Genomic DNA, 6,340 nt, shown 5'->3' on the forward strand with positions numbered 1-6,340 from the left:
CCTCCGTCCACAATATTCAATGTCTTCTGTAACGCCCTACTTCTATTAAAGCGATAAAACACGCGAATAATATAAATATTCAAGAAATAGACGTTACGTCTTCAACAAAAACTAAATCAACATGAATATATAAAATTTCTCAACAGTCGCAGCGGATATAAATCATACATCTCCAAAATATACATGCCATGCAATCAAAATACATCATCATATAAATTCTCCGAATCCCAACAAATGGGTAAATCTCCACAACGTAAATAAGTCAGAATAAATAATCTAGAATAAATATAACATACATCCTAGATCAGAGCCTATCCTAAGATTCTAAGGAAACGATAACGGAGATAGCTCCCGCTATCCAAGCAACCACCAAGCAACTAATCCTGCACTTCGTCTACCCATCCATACAGATAGGTAGGCGGTCAAAACCACTGGGGGTAAGCTTTACATCAAACATAATCACTAAAATAAATTTGAACATAAATGAATCATTTCAAGTTCTAAGCAAGCAATCATCATTATCAAAGAAATCACCACATCATATATACAAATATACATATACAATTCTCACCTCATTACTATTACCAAATAATTATCATCAAATAGATTCACCAAGTGTATAAGCACAAGCAAGTAAGACATGCAATTAGAGCATATAGTTTCATTATTCACAATCATCAACAAACCCACCAATGTACATATACACCAATCCACATAATCACAACATTCACCAAATTTCACCAATGCACAAATTCAACAAGTCACATATTCAATTATGACACAACTCATCAATTATTCAAATGCATGCAATGTTCTAGACTCTTCTAGATGCATGCGGTACCGTCATCACCAACGTCTAGGCCGTCACCCCATGATGCCAACTGAACATCATAATCACCTCAATTGGATATAAAATCTGTCACCATCAGTCATGAATGCATGAACATATGACTCGACAACAATGCATATGTTCACACAAACCATTCACCACATTGGATATAAAATCCGTCACCATCAGTCATGTATGTATAAACATATATCTCAACAACAATACATATGTTCATACAAACAATTCACCGCAATCTCACCAACAATTCACCGCTACCTGACATATATGCATTCACCAAAAATTCACCACAATCATTCAATATATATATTCACCAACAGTATCATAATTACTCAATATATATGTATCTACAATTATCATCTTCTTCACATAATTCAATATCAATACATGAATTTCCCACATTCCAAGTAAAGATGAAATACAACACCTTATGATAAACATCATATTCAACACCTAACAATCATTCACATAATTTCATTTAATCATATAAAGCTATCCACAAAAGATTATAAGGTAATTGGTCTTACAAAAATTATTTTCGACAAAGTTCGTCTCTCATTTTACAACTCTAAAATAATTGAGACAGATGAACCAATCCAAGTATATAAACTCTAGTGCCTCGACTATGTATACACTTAGATCACATATGAGTGTAGTTGAATATACATGTGCGTTTCACCGGCTGACTACGACAACATCATCGAAATCACAAAGTTACAACAAGTTCGTATTCTTTTCCAAAACCAAATCACTATCAAAGAAAACTAAGTTTGACTCATCAAGACATAGGTTAAATACTCTTAAACCTCTTAATTAAACTCCTAGTACTTCTAGTTTTGAGGTTTGGAAATATTCCATAAGTTTTGGATTGACTTAGAAACGGTTATGCTAATTTTTCATAAAAATTTACCAAGACTTGCTTGGGGTAATTCCATCATATCTCAAAATCTAAAAATCATTTTTAAGTTAAACCCAAGCCATTGGAAAGCTAATAAAATTATCTCAAACTTTCATGTTTATACCAAAACCCGGTTCAGAGCGGAAAGGGGTGAAAAATAGTGAAATATGAAGGATCTGGTTCACAAAAATCGTGTCACGATTTTAGAAATCGCGGCGCGTTTTTATGTCCAGAACCACTGAACTTTCTGCCAACAAAATCATGACACGCCTGAAAAATCGTGACACATTTTGACAGCATCAGGTCCAGAAATCAGCTTTTCAAAAAGTGCATTTTTCACCATTTCGCGCGTAAAATTCAAACCGTTAATCGGATTTTGATGCCGTTTTCGCCTACACGCCCCTGACACTTGGCTCTATCATAATCTACAGAAATTTCAAGTTTCAACCATCCCAAGAATCATTTTCCAAAACCTCACATAATCACTTAGTGGCAAAAATGCTTAAACATCGACATTTTACACGAAAAAAACCCGTTTTCTCCCAAACGACTCAACTAACACGACCACAACATGAAACCATAAATTCTTCTAGGTTCAATTCATCCAACAACATCAAAAATTCAGTCAACAACCTCATGTAACAAAATTCATTTTGGTCCTTCAGATGAACCACTTAACTCAACTTCATCAATTCAAACTACAACTTCACAAAATGGAATACCCATGGTACAAATCAACAACAACAACATATCTAATTCAACAACAACTTCATTTAAACATGAATTCATCACAATCAACAAAAACATGTCATAATTCATCAATTGAACATAATTCACAAACTACCCTTTTATATACATCATGAACATGCAATTTCATCATTAACAATTCAATCATCATCAAATTAACATACTCAAACATATCACTACAACATGAGCACAAATTTCAAAGATTGGGTTCATAATAATCACTTATTCAAATAAGCACTTATGCATAGAAAAAGAGAGAAGAAACTAACTAAGTGATTATGCTTGAAATCTAACCCCCTTATCTCAATTAGCAATAATCCTAGCAAAAGCTTCAATTTAGCTCCTAGAATCTCTATCACCTCTTGGGTCTTCAAGCTTTCTCCCTTCTAATCCTTTTCCTCATCTCTTGAACTTTCTCTCTCTACCTCTCAAAATCTTATGAAATGAAACCCTATTTTTCTCTAAAGTCTAGAACTTATATAGGCTCTTCTCAAATGGGCTTAACCCTAAAGCCTTAGTGGGCTTAACTCACCCATTCACTAACTCTAAAATATTTCTACTCACTTAGCGGTAAAATAATAACAACGATCACTCACCAGTTCACAACTAATTATCACACTAGTAACTTAGTAAAATAATGGTTATCACTTGAAACACTACGTAAAAATATTCCTCACCATGGAATTACTAAATTACCCTTACTCACTAAATGACCAAATTACCCTTCTAACACAAAAACCCATTAAAATGCATCTAACGATAAATAATCACACAAAAGCACATAAAAACACATATTAAACAATTAAAAATAAATCTAGCGAAAATTGGGTTGTTACATCTTCCTTCACGGAGGAGATTCTTCCTGAACCAAAGATCGCTTCCTTTTTGGGGATTCTCGGCGCGAAGACTTTTGTGGCGAGTCTCTCAACTTCCTCTTGTCACCTTTTTGTTAGTCGCTTTAGTGAAATGGCTGAGCTTTCCTTTTTTATTCAATTCTTCACTAGTGTCTTTCAGCTGAAAATAGTCATTGATGTCGTGGCCATGACATCAGTGGAATCTATTATACTAGTTGTCTGTCCTAGAGGATTCACAGTGGAGTTGGGTTCTTTATGTTAGCCTCTTTATACTCTGCATTCAGGCACTCCTGGAGAATTTGTTTCCGGGAGGTGCTCAACGGTGTGTAATCAAAAAACCGAGAGCGGAAGCCCTTGCTATTCTCCTTATCGTTGTCATCACTTCGCTTGTTATCATTCACCTTGTGGGTGATGGGATAAAACTGCAAGTGCACGGTCTTACCAGAGTAGTAATGAAAAGAGTATCGTTCCGACAGGGAGTTGTTTAATTTAATTAACTTTAATTAGTGATTAGAAGAGAATCAAGAATGTGAGATTGTTGTTTTCAGTTGGTTGAAAGAGAAAATATAATAAAAGAGAGCCTTGGGATCGTTGGTCCGTCATAGGTGACAAATCATTCACAAGTCAAGCCATTAAACCTAAAACCTTATTTTAGACCTAGTTTCTAAAGACGAGTTTCTCTTAAGCCTATCACATCTCCTATCGGTCTTAGTGAGTGTGTTCCTCTAGCAAGGACACCTATTTTCATGGTTGATTACAATTAGAATCCTTGAAGTTCGAAACTCTATAAGTCTCAAGGTTCACTAGACTATTTTCATGTTTCGCAATCCTTGTCTAAATTCACTTGATCGAATATTAAAGCTCCACTTTCGTTTTATGAATTAACATTTGGAATAATGGATTAACGATTATCAAACCCTCCACTTTCGTTTCCAAAGTTTGATAATATTTAATCCATGTTAAAACGGTGAATTTAGAAGAGAAACTAGGGTTACATAATATTAAGGTTTAAGGCTTGACTTGATTAAGATTATGCAATTAGACTTGTCCAACAATCCCAAGACATAAGAAGTCTACTCACTCATGGTCATCGTAGACATGGAGAAGAAGAGAGAAAGCATAAAAGTAAATAACAAGAAAGTAAAGAAAAAGAAAAGAACTTTTATTCAAAAGACAATTGTCACTTATTGAATTCCAAAGAAAAGATGAATATTTGTGATGGCTAGCTACTCTATTTATAGGTAACATTCAACTTAAAATCTAAGCAATTACATCACTAGAATGTTCCACAAGCAAAGGGCTTTGTAGCTTAGAATCTAAGCAAAAGCAGCAAAAAGCTGTCTGGGAGGTGGCACGGCCGTGCCAACCTTAGCACGGGCCGTGCCAAGTTTCTGACTTGAGGGAGATATATTTTTGTCTCCGAATCTTCGTATTTTCGTACCGAATCAGCTCCAAAACCCCTTTCTTTTGCTCCAAGACTCAATCCATCAAATATTCATTCCTGAAATATAATAAAATGCAATTGAAGTAAAATAGCTCAAAAAGGAAATAATATTAAAAATAAAATAAACTTAAATCTAATTAAAACGAAATTAAATATTAAACTAAAACATCTAATTATTGACTCATCAGTGGGACTGTTTATTCTTCATGGCTTCTTCTGCCATTCTTTTTTCTTCGTAATTGATGTAAGGTTGTACCTGAACTAGAAGGTCACTTATATCTCTTGCCGCCCTCAGACCCAATTCTTCCTTGAATTTGCATTAATGGCAGAGATTATTCTCAAAGATAAAGTACTCCAAGTTATCGTGCGCGCCATAAACTTCTACGCCTTCACTGGTGAATCTTTCCACGTGCTCCCTAAGAGTTTCTTTTTTTTTTTCTTCCTTGGATGATGGTGTTCAATGCCGCCATCATTTTTGGTTGTTTTCTTTTAACAGTGAAATTGGAAATGAATTCTTCACAGAGTTTCCTCCAAGAGTAAATGCAGTTGTCTTCATGTCCTTTAAACGAGGTCATCGCAACCCCCTTCAAGGTCAATACGAAAAGCTTGCATTTCGCAACTCCTTTTGCCTGGCGATAATCGAGGACAACATCGATGTGCTCTACGTGTTCATCAAAACCAGTCGTATAATTAATGCTTCATACTTTACAATATCAATGAAGCATTAATGTTATTTTTCCTATTATATCATTAACTATTTATTACTCTCTATTCTTTCAATTCTTTGATTTAATTTTTCTAATATATTTTATTAAGGACAATTTTGTAAAACAAGTCATAATATTTCTTTCTCACGAACATAATTACATTTCATAATAATTGCGAAATGCCCAAAACGTTATATAATTAGGAGCGGAGGAGTATAATCTTTCTTAGAATCAAATTTATCATCGAAATCCACAATTCTTCTAGAAATAGAATCAATTACTACAAGCATGCAAGTTCTAAATTCCAAATGGTATTCCTAGTGATCAAACAATTTCAAACCAGACCTATCTAGCTCTCCTAGAAGATTATGAAGCTGTAATATTAATGGGACCTCTAGTTAGTCATTTTTTAGCTTACTTCAAGTGTAATGCTTGTGTCTGTTAACAACTAGGGTTTAGCATTTCTTTTTAGGGTTTAGCATTTCAACCTTAAGCTTAGCATTGTAAAACAGTTAAACTTCGTTAGATTAGAATTATTATGTAGAAGTTGTATAACAATGATAAAAAAAAAAAATGAAGTTATTTGTCATGTAAATTCAATTAAGAAGACTTAAGATAGGATGCAACAAGCCAAATCTTAATCACCCCATATTCCTATGACAAACACTTATGATTAACAAATTCTGTCAATACTGAAAAAATTATAATTATGCAGAAAAATAGATAATGCAGGGACAGATATTTCAAGATATTAGTTATGTAAAACTTTTTAACTTTTTATGAAAACATCTCATAACAAGTCAAATAACATATATACAAATATATCAAAGTCAAAAAAAGACC

The sequence above is a fragment of the Medicago truncatula genome, chromosome 8 (genome assembly GCF_003473485.1).
Source record: "Medicago truncatula cultivar Jemalong A17 chromosome 8, MtrunA17r5.0-ANR, whole genome shotgun sequence".
Classification (NCBI taxonomy): domain Eukaryota; kingdom Viridiplantae; phylum Streptophyta; class Magnoliopsida; order Fabales; family Fabaceae; genus Medicago; species Medicago truncatula.